This window comes from Ornithodoros turicata, chromosome 6 (genome assembly GCF_037126465.1).
Source record: "Ornithodoros turicata isolate Travis chromosome 6, ASM3712646v1, whole genome shotgun sequence".
NCBI lineage: Eukaryota > Metazoa > Arthropoda > Arachnida > Ixodida > Argasidae > Ornithodoros > Ornithodoros turicata.
Genome location: NC_088206.1, coordinates 40,863,711 through 40,886,216, shown reverse-complemented (window position 1 = coordinate 40,886,216; position 22,506 = coordinate 40,863,711). Strand labels below are relative to the sequence as shown.

Genomic DNA, 22,506 nt, shown 5'->3' with positions numbered 1-22,506 from the left:
CTTTTGACAATACCTGAATAATTTAGAGCTCTGAAGGAAACATACAAGTGTCGCTAAAAGACCAAGTTGTTTATGTAAGAAGGGAGTTGCCTCAGGACAGAAGCCCCCGATATTTCGAACAGAGACTGTTCTTCTTCTGGGACAGTCTCTGTTCGAAATATCGGCGGCTTCTGTTCTGAGGCAACTCCCTTCTTACATCTCTACCGGTTCGCTGGATTTCTACCCATCCAAGTTGTTTATGGTTTTTGTTGTTATACAACATGACGATCGCTTTGCGCTGCACATCGACAACTGGACGGCCCAGCCACAAAACATGCCGGCGATTACAATCGGACTGTAGTTTATGTAATATTTTCGCCGAGCCAGTTCACCGCTGGTATTGTGCAAGCGTACAATTCACTGGAAGGATAAAATTTACTTCAGTTTAGGCGAGCTGTTTGATTGGGGCGTTTCTGAAAAGAGCGCTAATGTGCTATCTTGCACCGATTAATGTTAGCCTTTTTTATTTGTGCACATGTACCATCAGGGAATCTCACAAAGGCGATGTCAGGGAATATTTCTGTCTAACTGCAGCGATCAAACGATTTCTTCGTTCTGCGCTGCGCAGAAACTGATGAAAAGTGACTTCCCCACCCTTTCCCCATCGGGTTGTGTACCCGAAGGATACACTGTCCACTTTCCATGGAAACGGTCACTACAAATACTCCAATTGATTGCTGTTTCGGCCACACCAAGCAGACGATCTGCTGACTTCAGCACCACCGCTAGAGTGCGACGTCAGGCGCGCAAACTGGTCTATTCGCTGCGAGATCGACCTATAGTGGCGACACCGTCACCTTATAATGTGGAAAACACGCCTGCCGATGTTCGGAGTTGATGGTTCTTTTTCGTAATTCACGGGAAGATCACTTGTGCCGCGATGGTACGATTCGGTACTGTTCGGTTCCCTAATGCTCCACCTTTTGCACTGAACGCCGAAAATAACCGTCTAAAAGCGGACGACGCAAGGAAGCTACCCATACTTCGGTATAGTTCATCGTTTCTCTGCAGCGCGCCGACACCGTTCGATCTCGGCGCGAATAGGAACACCGATATGCAATCTCAGCCAGATCAGGAACATTGTCGCAACATGCCGCCTCGTGTTGCTGTAATATTTACTAAGACAGGGAAGCCAACCTAAGTTTCGGGAAGTCAGGGACAGAGAATTTTTTGAGACACAGAAAGTTTTCTTGATAGAAGAGAGGTGATGAATGCGTGAGCATGGCCTTGATAAACTTTTGAGAAAGGGAAAGGGAATTCCTCCGCGATGTATAAAATGCAGGTAATGGTCCTATTAAAATTATTGTTCTTAGCGCGGTACCTGTCTGTGTTTGTTTGGCCTTGTTTTTGAGTGTGCTGTATTCCATTCTATATCATTGACATGACAACTTGGACACGGGAGAGCAATTCGACGTCCTGCCCTCGACTTGAGCTTCGCTTGCAAGAAGAGATACGCTTTTTATGCCCTTCACATGGCCTCCACTTTATCTTTAAGGCCCGGGGCCCTATCCTGATCAAAGTAATCGACCTCGATTACTTTAAATCTCTTCTGTCATTGGTGTACAATCGAAAATGGCGGGAATACTAAAAGTGGTTGACACATTTTATCAACCAATGACCCAACGTGTTATCTTGGAAAGCGATCCACCGTATCGGTGTTTCCTCCTGAGAATGCGAAGGCCACACCTGTGATCTGCCCGCCCTGCCTTGTTGCTTCAGTTCTTTGGTGTCGGAAACTGAAAACTCTACCCGCGTAAAACTAAATTTCGTGGAAAATGCGCGAAAAAGCACGCTCGTAATATCCTTTTTTGCTGTTTGTCAGTTTTCATGACGTACAGGTGTGCAAGACGGCAATATTTGTGTGGCACTGTGATTGTACTTGGCATTGATAATGCGGTATGTGCACGTGAGATGGCGCTGATGGCAGGCAACAAAACGCTAAAACCGCAAAGGGTCGAACGGACAGTGTGGCACGAGCCGTAAACGCGTTTATGAGACATCGGTTCGCGCTTTAAATCTTGAGCTTTATTTATGAGCTTTTTCTTATATATTTCTCTGTGTGTTCGATATACGAAATGTTAAGCGGCATTTATGCTTCTTTTGCTGGTGAGCTGTGGGTGTGGTAATAGTACCGCAAATGAGTGTTGATAGTTTTACTCAGCAAACTGAACTTTGATGAGCTTTTTGTGTGCACGCCCCGATGTTGCAAGAACATTGATTGTATGGTGCCTCTGACGACGCTTCGAAAAGCGCGCCACTCTCACGCATACGAGGCGGCGATCCGCGCAGAAGAACTGTGTTACGCGGTGAAGCGCGTTGTGCAGCGGTTCTTTTCTGTCATTATTAAACAAAAACGAAGAACGATATGAACTTTTCATTGTGACGAGCACATACAGACTTTATACAACACAATAAATGGAAATGCACATGCGGACCCATCACGAAACCCTTCTCCGCTCAAAGTAATCGACCCTCTTTCGCTACATTACTTTTCAGCTTTGAAACTAATCTTTTACGTCATTGTTACGTCAAAATGACGTAGGGTCACGGTCCGAGATTAGGGCCGAGTGGCTGCGAAGTAAAACTACACTGTTAAAACAGAACTTCACCACAAAGCACGCTCCTAACCAACCATCATACCAAATGATATCATTCTGTGTCATGATTTGTTCAAAACAGGGGGGAGGCGCATACCTGGGACAAGATAATCTGTCACAGATAGGCGCCTCCTCTCATTTTCAACAAATCAACATCACAGAATGATATCATTCGGAACGATGGTTGGCTAGGAGCGTGCGATGTGGTGAAGTTCTGTTTTAACAGTGCAGGTGTAAGTTTCAATTGAAACGGGCGGGATCTAAGGGCGGAGTATTCCGTGGCAGCCCCGCCCTACAGCTTGTGACGTAAAGTAATCGAGGTCGATTAGTTTTGACGAGGATAGGGCCCCCTTTTTCACCAACGCCGATTAACATTTAAACCGACAATAACTGTCCCTGAACTTGAATATAACGTTTAACTCTTCTTCACTAAGGGAGTTATTGTCATTGAAGCGTTAGTCACGTGACGAGCTAACGTTCATAAAAAGAATTCACTTCTAACTTCAAGTTTTAGCAACCCTTAATCTCGGTTCAAAGTTAACCAGCGTTCGTGAAACCGGGCCTAAATCAACGGTATGAAAACACAGTGGCACTGCTGTCATAATACGGAAGAAGTGTGTCTGTGAATCAAGTGTGATGCCTTATTTTGAGATTGCCAATGAAACGAGATTTAGCACTGCAAAATAAACTACATTTTTGTACTCGAGCTGTGATGGATCTCCTTCTCCTGCTCTCTTCGGAACCTCCTCACCCCATCTTGCATGGTTCTCTCTTCCTTTGCCGTCTCCGAAGATAGACTGACGGTTGCTTCCGATTGCGCGAGGTGGTGCCAGAGGAGGCACAGTAAGCGGGTTTCGCCGCCGCGACAATAGTGTCGCCGCTGGCATTTCCCGCCAAATTCCGGCTATTTACTTTCCATTGGCTCCGGTCCCCTCGTGACCTTTCTCGATCATGATTGGCTGAGGCTCATTTAACCAGTGAATTCGCCCGCGTTCGTTTCTCCGAGGCGACGACCCGTCTGACCGTTGTGTAGCTGGCGTCTACGTATGTGAGCAGACGGTGATTTCGTTTCGTGGATTTCGAAGATGTTCGAGCCATGGACGAACGCCTGAACGAAAGGTAAGCAGACAAACGTATGATGCATGTCAGTGATCAGACTTTTAATACTGTCGCTTAACTGTGTGCATGGAGGTACGCCTTGTCCCGTATTACATCACTTTCTGCCGGTTATCAGTCATGATCTGGTTGATGATTCTGCGTGGCGTTACTTGTTGCGTTTTGTTCCGCTATTTGAATGTGTCTGATGTTTAATACACTGGTGTGCATGAAAAGGAAAACAGCGTGCATCGCGTACGCAGGGCTCCTCGAATTTTGTCATTAGTCGACATTAGGCGCGTAACGATAGCATGTCTTACATAGCGTATTCAGCCAAGTAACGTTGCCTGTGCTCGGGTTTACCATATCGTTTCATTCAGACACCGACAGCTGTTCGTGGCCCTGCGATCCGCGAGCATGTGCCCCTGTCACCAGAAAATTCGACAGTTGTGCTGGGATGAAGCGGATGGCTTCTGCGACTCATCACGTGCTATATATGTGTATAATAATATCTACTTTCTCCAAACCGAATAGGTTCCCTTAAGGATTGTATAATATGATAGTCACGCTTTCTGTTGCTCGGCAGTATTTATTCTTTATTTATTCTGCAGTATTCTGTAATAATCGTGTAGTTTTACTTGCATTCAAATGTTGCTTCTTGTTTATATGTTTACCGTGTCAATAAATTTGTACATGTGAATTCCTTCGTCTTCTGGATTTTCATTTTCTGCTTCCCGATAATATTAGCAGATGGCCTGGCGAAGCGCTCGGAACGGGGGGGGGGAGATAATTCGAGTGAGAGGGTGTGGAGAGGGCACGCAGCGCACATGCGCAGTTCAATCAGCCAGCGCGCGCTTTTTGGCGCCGTTTTCCGGCTACTTTGTTGTGATTCGTTACTGATGATCACGTGGTCAAGGGGGGCGGTGGTTTTCGTGGCGAAACTGTGGAAGCTACAGCTGCACTCCACTGGTGGTGCAGTAGGAGATAGTGAGACGCGCGTTGAGCATCGCAGTTGAGTAGCCCACAGTTCGTTGTAGCTTCCCGATCTTGCTGGGGAGCAGTCGTCTCATTAAAACAGTGATGTCTGGGGAAGTGTGCTATGCCCCGTATTGTCTTCCTTGGTGAGCTCACTATAACCTCAGATCCCCAGCAGCACTTTATTTTCACTTCTAACCGTCAACCGTCACTCAACCGAACACGTGGAGGAGTTCACCGGTACACCGTCAATGCTTCCACCCTCCAAGCTCACGTACCGTGGGAAGGTGGTTCTTGCAGCCTCCATTTGACGCTCCGGGAAACCGAACTTCCCGAAATATTAGCTGCGGTGTCTTGATGTCGGTATAGATATAAGATCGTAATATAATATATGTTCGGTTATTCAGCTTGCACTGTGAGCACATACTTCATACAGAGGGACTGGTCGAGACCCTCAGGTTTTTCTTTTTTTGGGGTGGGGTGGGGTGGGGGCGGTTTCGTTCTCGAAGTGCTTTATGGGGGAGGAGAAAACAACCTAATGCTTTGTGGGGGTGGTCGCCCAACCGCACCCCTCCCCCTCCCGGATGCGTATTTCCAAACCCGCTCCTATAGAACAGACCGCCGCCGCTGCCTCCAGTTAGCCCTGCGGCGTATAGCGACGGCGACGGCAGAAGTATACAGGTCATGGCGGCCGCTATATTTGTGTCACTTGTGCTCGTAGCGTGTTACTGGACGGCCTGATGTGTGAAAAGTAACAGGTGGGACAATCCAGCCGAAACCAGCCAGAGGTGTAGCTCGACCCTCTTAGATTTCGCCGAAAAGAAATTGTGTGCATTCCCTTAGGGGCGTGTGTGTAGGACATAAACTTTTTTCTCAAGATTTCGTTTTCGTGAACATTGGGGACGCCTCAAACTTTCCTCTCTGTCCGTTCTTCGCGTCCTTGTAACACATAAAAACGATATTTCTTAGCCTTCTTTGCCTGGTGTTAGAGGGGAAGGGTTGATCTAGCTTCCCGGAGGGCATATGGAACAAGACCAAATCTGGTGAAATGGCGAGAGCTCAAGAACGGAACACGTTTGTTTCTCGGCAAGTTGGTATTCTCGCAGGAGCCCGAGATTATTTATGCTCATAATAACAACAACAACTTTATTTCGACATTAATTTTGACTTTTCAACAACAACTTTCAATGCCAGGGGCGAACTCATAAACTACTGTATGAAGATTAGCTTCACGTAACAATGCGAAGTTGGTCCGTATTCATTGTTTACCTAAGCGACCGAGAATATCAATAATTCGTAAGCTAATATCAATAATTCGTAGCTGCCATCCGTTGGTCGCCTTCCGTTGGCTGCTTCATTCCGCTAAACTTGCTGCGCTCGTTTTCCTATATTCATCACTTGCTATCAAAATTCGGCATACCATGTGCGTATCTCATATGCATTTGTTAAACAAATAAGCAGTGAATATTTTTACATTACATCACCTGAAGAAGCCGAAGGACGGACGGCAAGGGAAGGAGGTTGTTGGAAGCAATGAAGAATAACAACATGTGCCTGCTGAACACTCGACAGCCACCTTACATGCGATTCCCAACGTCACTCGATATATTGGACCTTTCGTGGTGCACAGCCGACATAATTCGCCACTTGTCGTGCACTACGGATGTCACATCACTTGCCTATGTGAATTCGGAGTCTTCTTATCCTGTTTCTCTTCAAGTCCCTCCTAAGTTTTTAAAATGAAACATCTAATTAATAGTAATCAACACATCACGGTCATCACTCATACCTGCGAACATCACGACAAGAACTACGTGCAGTCGGGTTGGCGTTTCACCGTCCGTTTCTTCCCTTCTTCTAAGCGTCAAAACTCTTCCGGGAAATTGACAATGTGTTGCACATGAACCATTGTCATCGCACTGTCTTAGAAAGCGCACTAAAACACACACAAATACTGCAAATCTTCCTTTTTTTCTATAATCAAACTCAAACTCACTGCACAGGAGATACACGATCCTTGCCACAGCAACCGAAGACAAGACCAACTTGCTGCAACGCGTCCAAGCCAAGTGTCCAAGGTCCAAGTTCCAACCAGGGGCGCAAAGCTGTAATAGAAATCTATTGTAGCGGAAAACTCACGTGACCTCCGGAGCTGGACCAATGACTGAGAACTAGCCACCCTATTTTTTCTTTTTTGATTATATCGCCAATGACGTAAATGACGTGAGTAGTATAGAGGGTTGTCCCATTAAACTGCTTTCCAGTTAGCTATATGGGTGTCTGGTTCGAACCCCACAGCGTCTGGGACACCGTCGCGTGTGCGGAGGGCGCGGCGCCAGTGCGGAGGGTTGTCCGCGCGCTTATCGGCGAGGGGAGGGCTGCGTGCGCGTTTACCCTCTCACATTTTTCAGCCTGGGCCAACTTCTTTCGTCATTTTTCAATCTGCGTCGACTTTTTTCGCGTATTTTTCCTCGCGTGTGGCAGGCAGCGCTCGGGTGGAGGCTCTTACCAGTAGGCGGAGCGTGGCCGGAGGGCTGCGTGCGCGCTTGCCAGCTCACATTTTCAGCCTGGGCCGACTTCTTTCATCATTTTTCATTCAGTGTCGACTTCAATCGCAATTTTTTTCCCGCTACAGCAGGTGTGCAGTAGGTGATTTACATGCAAAGGATAGCCATACACAAAAGTACAGGTGAAAATATATTTATTAAAGTCATTAGTGTCAGGAATTATGACTCTGCGTGAAGGAGAAAAACTCAGCCAAAAAATCTGATGCAATAGCATTGAAGGGGTATTTTATTAGTGATAATCACGCAAGTTTTCAATTAAGCAGAAGGAGTAGCACATTTTTAATAAAAGAAGATCAATACGATTACTATCAAATTAAAAGTTTTATTATCAAAAAGTCTAACATGACCACCATAGTGGAGCTTTAATTACAAGTGCCGATAGATGTATATGAACAGCAGAGAACCTGGAAGACCATGGGACACGAACACAAGAGGAAATACAATCTATAACACTACATTGGTTAATCAAAACAACAGAGGAGGAGACTATCATTTTAACTACCACAAAATCATCCTCGTGACTTCCCCATACAAACCTTACTTTGTTTTATGAATCCAACACAGAAAATACATTAAAAAATGAACTTCACCACATAGCGCGCTCCTAGTCAACAACCAGCTCTAATAATATCTGCCCTGATTTGTTGAAGACTGGAGGCGTACACTTATGATTGTACACACTGGACTGACTTCTTTGGCTATTTTTCAGCCTGGGCCGGATTCGTTCGCATTTTTTTCATGCGGGCGCAAGTAGGGGCATGCACACTGACAACATCGGACCACATCTTTGGCGATTTTTCACCCTGGGACGACTTCGTTCGCAATTTTTGTCAGGTGGTGTGTGTATCAAAATTAAAAGTTTTATTATAAAAAGTCTAACATGAGCAACCTAGCGGAGTTTTAATTACAAAGTTCTAATATGTAACTTCAAGAACAATAGATAATGTTCCATTATGACACATTTAATCAAAGAAGATATTTTTAATCACTATGATTACAATCAAAATTAAAAGTTTTATTGTAAAAAGTCTAACATTATTATATGTGAGCACCATAGCAGAGTTTTATTTACAAATTTCTAATAGGTATAGTTAATTGTGAACAGCAGAGAACCTGGAAGACCATGAGACACGAACACGAGAGGAAATAAAATCTATAACAATACATTGGTTAATCAAAAACAACAGAGGAGGAGACTATCATTTTTAACTATCATAAAATCATCATCATGACTTCCCCATAGAATTTTCATTCTAAGAGGCACTACAAACCTTACTTTGTTTTATGAATTCAACACAGAAAATATATTAAAAAATGAACTTCACCACATAGCACACTCCTAGCCAACAATCAGCTCTAATAATGTCTGCCCTGATTTGTTGAAGACGGGAGGCGTACACCTGACAGTTAGTAGTAGGTACTGGACTCTCACAGTGCACAACGCCCAACTGGCCTGAACACGATTTAATTAGCAATTAGAGCTAATTGGGCCCCCCACATTAATCAGCACCCTCCAGGGAGCCACCACACTAATTGGGGAAAGTCTAACTCGTGTCCAGACCAGCTGAGCGTTGTGCACTATGAGAGTCCATAAAAAAGAAAAATAACAGGCAGAAAATAAAATAAAAGATAGAAATAGAGTGGAGAGAAACAATTTATTCCTTCCTTCCTTCCTTATTATGGGTTTAGAGTGGTCAGCCAGACGGTATGGCTTTCGAAAATCAACGATGCCGCGGCGAAGAAGCCGCTCCGCAACACCCGAGTGACCAGCGCCCGCCATGTTGGTAGTTTGCACCCAGCAGTTGCAGAGATCGACGACAGGTGGCCACGTAGTTGCAAGGCATCACACCAGATGGCGCCACCATCATAGCTCTAGAGGAGAAAGACAGATAACAAGATACTAGCGGCAGGTAAAAATGGCAGCACTGCTAAACAAGTCTAGGCATGCGAGAGAAAAGGTCTAACCGCTACTGCTAAACAGAAAACAGTACACATCGGGGAAAAAGGCTTACGGGGGGACGATCGCTTAGGCCTAACCACAACACTACGCAGCTAACACAAGGCGGGAACCACACATCGCTAAACATGCGTCAACAGGCTTGGACACCGCAAAACAAGTCTAAACATGCGAGAAAAGGCTTACGGGGGGACGATCGCTTAGGCCTAACCTCAACACTATGCAGCTAACACAAGGCGGGAACCACACATCGCTAAACATGCGAGAAAAGGCTTAGCACGAGCGCGGTCACCGCTAAACACGGCAAACATACGAGAAAAGGAGCGCGTCAAATCACTCACCTTTTCCCCCGCGGCAACTTCCAGGCAGAAACTGAGCGAGCGCGGAGAACACACGTCTGCTCTCTACGAGATCCAGCCAGAAACTGAGCGAGCGCGCGGAGCGCACGTCCGTCTTCCGCGACGGTCCGAGAGAAACTGAGAGAGGCGACGCGCAGCGGCAGCTATGGATGCGCGCGCGCCCTCTGCTCCACCCGTCCGCGCATGCGCGCGCGCTGCTAGCTCCCTCTGCGCCGGCCGCGGGTGTTTTCGGTTTCGGCTCTCTGCTGCGCGCGCGCGCGCGCTCCTAGCGGCGACGGGTGGCTTTTCAGTTTCGCTTTCATTCTCCGTTCTTTGCGCGCGCGCGTTTATCTCTATAAAGGCAGGCACCGCGCTCGCGTCATCATTCTGACCGATACATGGAAAACGCCATGTGTGGTTTATTCTCCTGCGTTTCTCGTCGTCGCAAGGAAAAGACAAAAAACGAAGAACTTCGCGATTTATACGCGGCATCGTGGAGGAAGCCTTTCAAGTCCACCGCCTGGAATGGTTGCAAGCACGTCAAGAAATGTGTCAGGACAAGATGAAGACGCTCGACCGCATCTTAGCGGCGGACAGACTGGCGAAAAAGAAGTCCAACTTTAGCCTGGACAATCTGTATTGGGAACGCAGTTCCGATTTAGAGGAGGACGACGAGGATGTGTAAATAAAAGCGATGCATTTCTCCTCGAGTCTCAGTCTCTTCTTGCAACGTGTACGCACGCAACATGTCTTCCCCCGAACCTTTTCGTTTCCGTCATCCTTTTCGCTGTATCTTAAGCGGTCCCTCCATGTGCGGCAAATCTACGTTCGTTGCTAACGTGCTGAGGAACCTGAACGACGTGGTGGACAAGCCTCCGTCACAAATATTCTACGTGCAGAAATATGCTTCGCCGAGCATGCAGGACGAATTCGGGGACTCCGTAAAATTCACCAAGGAGCTACCGCGAGAGTGGGACACGTCGCGCGCTACGCTGATCGTCGTCGACGATCACATGACCGACGCCGGTTCCTTGAAGGAGGTGACCGATCTTTTCATTCGGGGTTCTCACCACGCCAACGCGTCGATCTTCTTACTCGTTCAAAACATCTTTTTCGACAGTAGCCATTTTAGAACAATATCCTACAACGCCAGTTACGTCGTCCTGTGGCGCACCGTGCGCAGCGTGCACCAGATGGAACATTTCGGCCAACAGCTATTTGGCAGAAAAAGATTGGAGTATTTTCTGGACGCATATAAACAAGCGATGTCGTCGCCCCACGCATATTTACTCGTGGATCTTCACAACTATACGCACGAGGATCACAGGTAGTGTAGCAATATCTTTCCGGGAGAACGTCAATATATCTACGCTCCGAAATGAATCTCCGCCCTCACCTCACTTTACTCAAAGTACTCTCCACTCTACCCCCTCCACGCCGCCGCGACGTCTTGAGACGTTCGTCCTCGTCCGACATGAAACACCTCTCCGAAATTTGCCTCAATGTATTGAACGGAAAGGTGGCTCTAGCTCCAGATACGTTCGCGCGTTTGAAGAAGCACAAACGCTTTTTACGACGGCTCGCCTACAAAAAGATTCACAAGAATCCGCAACGTTTGAAGCGCTATCTGTCTCAGCAGCGAGGACAGGGCGTTCTTTCGTCGGTGGTTCCTCTCCTGCTTTCCGCCGTGTTGAACCTTTTCGCCAATGGCCAAGAGAATTGAAGTGACCACCTCCTCCTCCTCCATTGGAAACATTCTTTCCTCGAAGGAGAGTGACGACGTCAAAGTGAAACTCATACTGCAAGCACTGTATCGCATACTCAAGCAGTACGGATTTGACCCCTACGACAATAAAAACAAGGCGTCCGACGCTACAAATGACTTTGACTATTCGCTCCTCTCTCCAGAGGTGGACGAAGAGGAAGCGGAAAGGGTCGTCTCGGAATTAAAGAAGGTTCTTTCCTGGGATCGCGAGGGTTGTGTCTCCGTGTCGGGCAAGCCCATCAGACACTCCTCCGTTTACGAACTCGTCAATTATTTGTTGCAACGTAAGACGGGAAAGAAACCTTCCTGGTTCCCCAAAGTCTCGAAACTATTGCGTCTGATTTCTCTACCCAAATCTCGCGAGCCTCAACAGCAGCAGCAGCAGGGCTCCATTGCGTGGACGACTTATGGAGGAATATGAGAAACCAGAGGGTGGTTTGGGGGGTGTGGAACGCTATAGAAAAGCGCATCACTTGAGCAAAAAGAAGGCTCTCGCCATTCTCAGAAAGCTGGATGCCTACACGCTCCACCATCCGGTCAGAAGAAAGTTTAATAGGAGACGCATCATCGCACTCAAGATCAACGACGTGTGGCAAATGGACCTCGCCGATTTTTCAAAATACAAGAGATTCAACGGTGGCTACCGCTACATTCTCGTGGCAATCGATTCCCTCTCCCGCTTTCTGCGCACCCTCCAGCTAAAGACGAAGCGCCCCGCCGAAATGAAAAGGGCCATGATAAGACTTTTTCGGGGATGTAACGTACCTACACGCATCTTTTGCGACAGAGGCGGGGAATTCTACAACAAGACCGTCAAGGAGTATCTCTCACGAAAGAAGGTACACATGTATTCTACCTTCTCTCCAGTAATCAAAGCATCGCAGGCAGAGCGCGTCATACGCACTTTACACGACAGAATATTCCGTTATTTTAGAGTAACGGGAAAATACCACTTCGTTTCCGCGCTTCCCAAGATCGTGCGCGACTACAACACCACCAAACACAGGACTTTGGGCATCAGCCCGTCCGAAGTCACGCCCGAAAACGAATTGGAGCTGTTCAATAAGATAAATGGGAAGCCCGTCGTACCCTCCGTGAAAAAGAAGCTCAAACTGGGGGATAAAGTGAGGGTCCTACTTCACAGAAAAGGTTTTCATAAGAGCTCGGAAGGGAGTTGGTCGCCTCAGATTTTCACCGTCTCCCGCCAGAGAGACACCTCTCCTCCCGTCGTACACCTGGAAGATTACCGGGGTAAGGAAGTGGACGGATCTTTCTACCCGGAGGATGTACTCGTCGTAACCCGAGACGCCAATCAGCCTTGGCCAGTAACGAAAGTGCTGAGAAAGAAGCAACTGAACGGTCAGAGCTTCTCCTTGGTTCGCTGGTTCGGTTACGACAAAGAACACGACAGTTGGGTTCCGAGCAGCGACGTGGTCAAGATTGGGAAATGATGTCAGACATCTACGTCCACCTGCTCTCGAACGCCAGCATGGATAAGTTTCCCTCGAATAAACTCAACGCCTTCATGGTAGCTTTCGATAGTCCGCTTCAGCTCTCGAATCGGTATAAAGTCGGTCTGATGGATCTCAGCATAAGTAACGATTTTTTAAATATCGGATACGAAAGGCAAGATGCGAAAATCGAGGTTTCTTTCGAGGACACGGTCGAAGCCGGCAGAACTTTTCGTATCACCTCGGATCTCGAGAGGGATTTGGGAAAAGCCCTTTCGGAATTCGACGTTTCTTTCGCGTACAATAAATCGCGATACGACTTCGTCTTACCCGTGGACGTGAAAGCCGTGGAATTGGACCCTCGGCTCGCACAGGCGCTCGACGCCTCGCTAGCGTCCCGCGAAGCAGGTCGTGCGCTGAAACCTCCCAAATTGAGCGAACGCGAAGCCACCTCCATCTTATTGGAGCACGCCGCACCCGTCGCTTTCGGCGACGTCACTCTGAATTCGGAAACCACGTCCCTACGGAACACACTCAACAAGTATTTCCAGACGCACAAGCTGGACGCCTTGCTAGAATTCGCGGATAACGTGTACTCTCTGAAAACACCGAAAGGGTTGCACGTACCGGAGCCCTTTGTCAAGCTGCTACATCTCACAGCCGTCGAGGGACACGAAGAAACGCTACGCGTCTCTCTCCCCGTAGCGCGCCAATTTTCTTTCACGATCAAGACGAAAATTCCTCGATCTTTGCAAGTACATGTGCCTCCCGGCTATTATGCGACGCCGCAAGCACTTCTAAATGCGATTAATCAGCGCGTAGGCGAACGCGCGCGCTTCAGCTTCGACGGAACCGAACAGAAATGTAAAATTCGGCTTTCCGAGGGCACCTCCACCCTAAGACTTTCCGAGTACCTGGCCGTGCTTTTGGGCTTCGAGTCGCGTACCGTGTTCACGGGGGATGAGGATGCCACGAGCTCCGTCGAGGTACTCCTGGAACCCCCGTTTCACAACATAATCGTCTACACAGATATCGTGGAACCCACGTACGTGGGGAGCGGGAAAAAACCGATATTAAAAATACTACCCTTTTATTACGAGAAAGACAAGCACGTCGTCACCTACACGTTACATAACATCCAGTATTTTAACCTGTCTCAATTCGAAATTCCCTCAGTGACGATCGTTCTCGCGGACGAAACGGGAAGACGTTTGCCGTTGCGGTCCAAAGGCAGAACCAATCTAACGTTGCATTTCAAATATGTACCGTAATTCACCCAAAATAATTCCCGTGTACACGGGACCCCTTTTCCAACGAGGGGGCGGTGTGTTGAGCAACATATCCAAGTTTATCGTTCCCATCTGGCAGCAAATAAAACCGATCGCCAAGAGAACGTTGAAGCGCTTGGCGCGGAATTTGGCCGATGGCGAAGGAATATCGCGCGCAGTAAAAAAGACGGCCATAGCAACGGGGAGAGACGTGCTGGATTCCATGGAGGGCTCTGGAAACAACAACAACAACAATGGAAAGAAACGCCGCAAAAGACAACAAAAGGCGCCGACACACGACGCACCTGCAGATATCTTTGGTACGCCGTGAAGGTCACACATCCGCTGCGCGCGCTCCATCATGACGTCAACGAAAGGAAAAATACAGACGCCGATCTGTCTAACGAGTGATGTGATGATATTCGAACCCCCTTCCATTCAATACGGCGTGGAAGATACTTGGTACCAACTTTTTTATCCGGTCAACGGAGTAAATAATTCCGTGATCGAATTTTGTATTCAAAATTTGCAAAGGGCACACTTGGATCTCTACGACAGTTTCGTGTCTTTGACCGTGCGCATTGTTCGCGACGACGGGGAAGAAATGGACGAGAAAGATGTCGTTTTCCCAATAAACCACCTGTTGAGCGGCATGTTTAAGACGGTCACCGTTTATGCGAACAACAAGCTCGTCAGTTCCAACGAGTTGTACGCCTACAGGAGTATTTTGGACGTCGTGCTTCATTCCACGCCCACGGCTCAAGAAACAGTGCACGCGGCTGGACTCTATGTCGAGGACGACGAACATTTAAAGGACGATTACGACGTCTCTTCTCGCGGTCCGAAACAACGTTACGAAGCGACGAAGGGTGGAAAATACTTTAATTTGGTCGGTCAGATCAATACCGACCTGTTTCAACAGCCGCGCCTGATGGTACCTGCCGTCGAAATTCGCGTCGTTTTCCTGTTAAACAACGACGAATTTAAACTCGTATCGGTCCCCAAAGACAAGAAAACGTACAATTACGAGGTGGACATTAAAGAAATGACGTTACACTTGAAAAAGGTGACGCTGGCACCTTCCCTGTTTTTGGAATACGAGCGGCGGCTTCAGACCACGCCGGCCATCTACGTGTTACGCGGATTGGAAACCAAGGTGCGGAGCTTGAGTGCCGGGAGCTTGGACGCTCACTTTGAAAACGTTTACCCCGAAAGGGTGCCTTCCAAATTATGCGTCGCTCTGCTCGCCACGTCCGACTTTCTCGGCGACATCCAATCGAACCCCTACAAATTCCGCCATTACGACCTGTCTCATTCGATGCTCTCCGTGGACGGCCAGCAAGTGCGAGCCGAGTACGACTTTCAGAACGACCTCGTCAAAATTCCCTACTTTAACTTCTTGCAAGAACTGGGAGAGAAACATTTCAAGTATAGCTACGAGCGATTTAAAACGAACGGGTTCCTTCTCTACTTCAACTTGGGCGTGGGCAAGTGTTCTTCTCCTTCGCATTTGAACGAGTGGCGAAAAGGAAACGTTCGCCTGCAATTACGCTTCGCTAAAGCCCTTCCACACGCGGTCACCGTCCTCTTGATTTCCGAGTGTCCCAAGCTCATGTACGTCGACAAGGACCGTACGGTCACCTTCCCATAAGAAAATATGTACGAGAGCGACATCTTGGAACTCGTGTCCCTGAACCCCCTCGCTTCCTCCGTGCTGAGAGACATTTGCGCTTCCGACGAAGCCTTCGTTTTACGCAAGCCTGGCTATTTAATCATCAATACGGAAGAGCGAAGAAGGCGCGGGCAGCACTGGGTGCTCTACCTGAAAAACTACGACGGGTCTGCCGTGTTTTTCGACAGCTACGGACTTCCCCCCATCGAAGCAAACCTTCGAAAGACTTTACCTGTAGTGAACGAGTATAACGACAAGTGTATTCAATCGCCTTTTTCGCCTTACTGCGGGCTTTTTTGTATCTACGTAGCCACGCGCATGTCGAAACGCTACAGCTTGAAAAGTTGTGTATCCATGTTTTCCTGTAACCTCGAAGAGAATGACGAAACAATAAAACGTCTCCTCGTGAGCGAACTCGTTTCGTAAAAAATAGTATATTTATTCACGACATACACAAGACCCTTGCGAGACGATCTTCCAACGTGCTGACCCGACGCTCACCGTCGTCGCCGGTCTGCACCGTGACGTCGAGGGATGTGTGAAGAAGCCAGTAGCGACGGACGATAGGACGGTTGAAACCCGCGTTGATGAGGCACGGGTCGACTGTCTCTCCTCGTCTATACTTCTCCAGCAGCTCGAGCTTGTAATCTACGAAACGCTTCATTTTCTTTGCAATCTTCCCACTGACGGTGAACAGACGTAAGGGTATCGTCTTGAGAATCGAGCGAAAGTCTCCCTCGCAGCTATCGCCGTGAATATAATCGCGTAATCGCAGCAAGTCCCGATACATTCGCGTTTGCACAAAGGTGGCAAACCTCTGCTCGGGCGTCATCATGACTGAGACGGAATGAGAGTAGACAACCTTTTTTTTTATTTCTCGTTACACATGAATTAGGCTCCAGCTTTGGTTTCGTAGCCGGGAAGGCAGCCCAAATACGGACGAAGGCTCGAGTCTAACCAATGGCTGGGGTTTCTCGACCAGAGTCCACCGCAGCGACAGGTAGTTAGTTGATCGCCGATTCGCAAAAAGAAGGTCTTTGGAGGAGGCTTGAAGGTTAGGACCAGGGGTAGATCTCCCGTCAGTAGCCATTCGTAATCTGCAACGAAAGGAGTGTGAGAAACGCGTGTTTTTTTTAACTCAAACACGCACACACACACACACACACACACACGTACAATCTTCTTCAGTCACAGAGTGACACTGATGGTCCATCTTCTCCATCTTCCTTCAATAGTCGAAGTCCTTCGCAACGTACGTCGAACGGTACCGTCCGACAGCCGAGAAACGGGCGAATCAATCGGTCCGTCCAATGCTTTTGCTCTGAAAAAAATGTGAACGATTATAGAACATATTAAAAAAAATAACGAGGAAGCGTACCTTTGGACCACAATCCACCGCAATTGGTGCAGAAGAAGCGGGCGCTGCCAATCTCCCGAAATATGTGAGGCGGGAAAAAACCGACTTCACGCGCACCAAAAGTGTTGTACACTGGAAACAAAACTCTTCAAACATTTCGGCGATGATGACGTCATGGGTATTACTTACGAGGATCTACCAAGCTGATCATGATGGAATGACGATCGACCATTCGCTTCGACATTTATTGTAAAGCTTTGCCTCTCACTCTCTGTGACGTCATTGAACGTGTTTGAACATGTTAAGACGTGTTTGAACATGTTTGGACGTGTTCAGACACGGGCGGCGAAGTCGTCCCTGGACACACTCGTTCCTCTCTCTTCCTCTCTATGACGTCATTGAACGTGTCTGAACATGTTTGGACGTGTTTGAACATGTTGTGACGTGTGTAGACACGAACCCCGCAATACGAAAAACGTCACGCAGTACGAATTAGACTAGTGGTTAGTGTGTAGCGCCCAGTGTAGAAGGATCCTGGGTTCGAATCCCACTCTGGGACGGTTACACAGGATGTGACAGTGGGTCGTCTCTCTCTCTCTCTCTATCTCTCTCTCCGTCTTTGTAGTCCTTGGACGTGTGTGGTCTCGAACCCCCTGTGTCTCCCCTCCTCCTCCTCCCACGATATTGGAGGAACAAAGGGCGGCATCTTGTCACAGAAGCAAAGTGGCGGATTTACGTAATCGATGGATATGACGTGAATGGGGTTAGTGCGAGCGTGAGAACCCTGTACTATAAGATGGTCATCCCCTGTACCCCCCCTTGTCCACTATTCTCGAATCAAGAGCGCCGAGACAATGCTGCATACGTTCCAGACAATTTTGGACCTTCTGGTCCACATTCGTCCGCCGTTTGGTAAGTTTTTCGCTATCTCTTCTTGTTTAGAAATAGTTATTTTCTAATACCTAACGTTCCTCTGTAGGTTTCACTGTGACACACATTGTGCAGGTATTTTTCCAGCTGATCCCCGGTGCGGGGGGAGATGTGCCCCGCTTGGATATGGAGACGTTTTTGCAAGCGTTCGCCATCGTAGGCGAAGAAGAAGACATTGAGACGGCAACCACAGAAGTGCTCATGGCGTGCTACACCAGGGAGTGGCGAGAAATCGCTGTGCAGCGGGGACTAGAGAGAGAGTGCCCCGAAGCTTAGAGGAGCATACTTTACCGCTAGAAGGTACTGCTCCTTTAAGCTTCGGGGAAGCGGAGCACCTCCTCTACTCCCTGGTGCACCAGTGGAACAGAGCGAGTGCAGCGGGTTGGAGAGAACTCGCTGAACGCTGGATGGCGAGTCAAATACCGCAAGTGTTTTTCGATTGTGGTTTTTGTTCGTAGAATCCTTATTCTGGTCCTTTATTACTAGATTGAATCCCTGGGTTCTTATGGAAGACCATGAAGCACCCATGTAAACACGTCAGCCAATAAACGCATATCGTCTTTCGCATATCGTCTTTCGCATCACGCGACTCTCTCTCTCTCTCTGCCCCAATACAATAGAAGAATAGGAAACCACAGATCCTGCGTATAAAAGCGAGCGTGGGATAGACCGCAGTTAAAGATGATGATGTCGACGATGTCACCACCACAACGTTGGATCTGCTTGCGCAGGAGGTAAGTGCATTTGTATGTGTTTAGATCGATGTTTGATTAATGCCTCCTTTTCTCTATTTGCTAGGTGCATACGGGAGAATTATTTCAAATTGGGGGGAGGGACTTCATGCCTAACATGAGGTCCGATTAGGCTCCGCTAAGTTCAAAATTAGGGGGAGCATCGCCCGCATTATTCAAAATTGGGGAGGGACGAGAGTTCATGGCGAACATGAATTCTGATTAGGCTTAATGGGGAATTGCGGGGCGTCCCCCGCCCCAGTCAAAATTGGGAGGGACGAGAATTCATGTTGGCCATGAATTCTGATTAGGCTTAATGGGGTATTGCGGTGTACCATCCACATCACTCAAAATTGGGAATGGGTAAGAGAATTCTGATTAGACGTAATGGGAAGATTTGGGGGAACATTTTAATCTGGCCTTATTCAAAATTGAACTCCTTCTTTCATTTTTCGTTAGATTATTCCAAAACGGGGGGAGAATTCGTGCATAATACGAATTTCATTAGAGACCATGTTGATTATGCAAAATTAAGGAGTTCTTAAAGGGAGAATTATTTCAAATTGGGGTTAAATTAAAACCTTCTTTCATTTTTCGTTGGTTGTCATCGTCGACATCCTATGCGTTATTGCAAAGGCGTCGAATAAGACATGACGCGGTGTCCAAAGTACAGACGCCATCAGCGCAATGAGAAGGGGAGGAGACGGTCTGGTTCTACGACGGTTGATCGAAAGCCCACGAGGGGCATTCATCCACGACGAGAGTCGTTTCGTGGAGCAAAATGTAAGTCGAGTGGTTCTGCTGTGAGAGGGGCATATTCATCCTCGACGCGAGGCATTTCGTGGAGCAAAATGTAAGTTGACCGTCTCTGCTGTGAGAGTGTATTCTATGTATGGCATTGTTTTTCAGGAAGCGGTAGCCGCTGTCGTCGCACATCATGCAGCACAGGAAACGCCGTCCAGCAACCTCCCCGTTAGGCCCAACTGCCTTCCTGTATAGCAGTAGGACCCCTCCTTGTACAGCATTGTGCAGGGAAGACCGTGAGCGCCTTTGTGAATCGAGTGACCGTGGAACAAAGAGCAGGCATCTATCGACCAAGTCCTTTGTATGTATTCAATAAAGATGTTTCAGTGAAAGAACACGCAGAGTCTCGTCAAAGTTATTCGGACTGTTTAATGCGTTGCATGTCAATAACCAATCGGTATTTCAATAAATCAGTGACAAAATTGACGATGTAGACTGCTTGCAAATGTCGCTGCTTCCGCAGGGCGTGCTTAATATGAGCGATGGCACGAGCGAGAAGGTCCACGATGTCTGCAGCGATGTAGTTGAATTCTGCGTTGGCCAAGCTCACAAATTCGCTCATTAGTCCCAGGGGTCCGTCTGGAACCGTTATGCAGACGTTCTTGTAACGGGCGTAGATCCGACGCACCATCTCCTGCAGCGGCCCCGGCGAGATCTCTCCTATATTGCCAAAGCCTACCATGTCTATCACGTAGCGAAAAGCAGTGATGACGAGCTCGTTGCGGGGACTTTCGCCGTTGAAACATTCCTTCTCCACTTCTTCCCAAGAAGCGTGGGTGCGGGAACAATTTTGTAAAGAGTGGTAGCTGAACATCTTCACGTAGTGATGACGCGAGCGCGGTGCGCGCTGCCTTTATAGAGATAAACGCGCTCGCGCAAAGAACGGAGAATGAAAGCGAAACTGAAAAGCCACCCGTCGCCACTAGGAGCGCGCGCGCGCGCGCAGCAGAGAGCCGAAACCGAAAACACCCGCGGCCGGCGCAGAGGGAGCTAGCAGCGCGCGCGCATGCGCGGACGGGTGGAGCAGAGGGCGCGCGCGCATACATAGCTGCAGCTGCGCGTCGCCTCTCTCAGTTTCTCTCGGACCGTCGCGTAAGACGGACGTGCGCTCCGCGCGCTCGCTCAGTTTCTGGCTGGATCTCGTAGAGAGCAGACGTGTGTTCTCCGCACTCGCTCAGTTTCTGCCTGGAAGTTGCCGCGGGGGAAAAGGTGAGTGATTTGACGCGCTCCTTTTCTCGTATGTTTGCCGTGTTTAGCGGTGACCGCGCTCGTGCTAAGCCTTTTCTCGCATGTTTAGCGATGTGTGGTTACCGCCTTGTGTTAGCTGCATAGTGTTGAGGTTAGGCCTAAGCGATCGTCCCCCCATAAGCCTTTTCTCGCATGTTTAGACTTGTTTTGCGGTGTCCAAGCCTGTTGACGCATGTTTAGCGATGTGTGGTTCCCGCCTTGTGTTAGCTGCGTAGTGTTGTGGTTAGGCCTAAGCGATCGTCCCCCCGTAAGCCTTTTTCCCCGATGTGTACTGTTTTCTGTTTAGCAGTAGCGGTTAGACCTTTTCTCTCGCATGCCTAGACTTGTTTAGCAGTGCTGCCATTTTTACCTGCCGCTAGTATCTTATCTGTCTTTCTCCTCTAGAGCTATGATGGTGGCGCCATCTGGTGTGATGCCTTGCAACTACGTGGCCACCTGTCGTCGATCTCTGCAACTGCTGGGTGCAAACTACCAACATGGCGGGCGCTGGTCACTCGGGTGTTGCGGAGCGGCTTCTTCGCCGCGGCATCGTTGATTTTCGAATAAATTGTTTCTCTCCACTCTATTTCTATCTTTTTATTTTATTTTCTGCCTATTATTTTTCTTTTTTATGGACTCTCATAGTGCACAACGCTCAGCTGGTCTGGACACGAGTTAGACTTTCCCCAATTAGTGTGGTGGCTCCCTGGAGGGTGCTGATTAATGTGGGGGGTCCCAATTAGCTCTAATTGCTAATTAAATCGTGTTCAGGCCAGTTGGGCGTTGTGCACTGTGGGAGTCCAGTACCTACTACTACAGTTATGAACATTTTCGAGCGCAATAGGGAAGATTATTCCAACATTACACAATTAATCAATTTCTTATTAAGTAAACAGCATAGACATACGGAAATAATGAGAAAAACGATCAACAGCTAATAGAGAACCAAAACACATCACATAAACAACAGACACATGCAGGAAAATAAATGAAAAAGAATCTATCAAAATGATCAACATGCACGGATGAATGGCAGAGAAACACTTTGAACAGCACATGATGAATAATTTAATACAGCACAGAGCTAACGCTGAATAGCAGAGAAACAATCTAAACGGCGCATCTGCCAACGTGTAAACAACAGACAGGAAAATATTACTGAAACAGATAATAGAGAGCCAAAATCCAACACGTAAGCAAGAGGTACACAAAGGATAAATAGTTGAAGAACAATCTAACAAAACAAGAAACATGCACGGATGAATAGCAGAGAAACACTCTAAACGGTGCATCTGCCAACATGTAAACAACACACCGGAAAATAATAGCAAACATTACAATTTGAAATAATATATCTTTTGAACTATCATAAAATCAACCTTGCGAGCTAACAATATCCTACTCAGGCACTATAAACATTACCTTGACGGAGTTATCCAAACACGCACCACAGCTATACTTTCCACAGTACAACCAGACTCGAGACACGGTGGGGTCACTCTCTCCATCTATACAGCCCCAAAAGCGGGGAACCTGTTGTCAATCTGCGGGGTGGGGAAATCCTCTCTCTTTTTCAAATTCTTTCCTCCAAAAAGGAAATATTCTTAGGACCGGTGTACAGAGGCGAAATTTTTTATTGATCGCAAATAGACATTGGAATTATTCGACTCTCAAGAACACAATAAGAACCCTATCAAAAAAAAATCTAAGAATAGACTTTCTAAGCAAACGAG

General features: G+C 47.8%; 1 long non-coding RNA gene across 1 annotated transcript; it reads left to right on the top strand.

Moving 5' to 3' along the window:
• Nucleotides 1-20,639: 20,639 nt before the first annotated feature.
• On the top strand, nt 20,640-21,359 carry LOC135397898 (uncharacterized). Its single transcript, XR_010423854.1, has 2 exons — nt 20,640-20,755; nt 21,179-21,359. It is a non-coding gene; the product is annotated as an uncharacterized LOC135397898 (long non-coding RNA).
• Nucleotides 21,360-22,506: the final 1,147 nt, after the last annotated feature.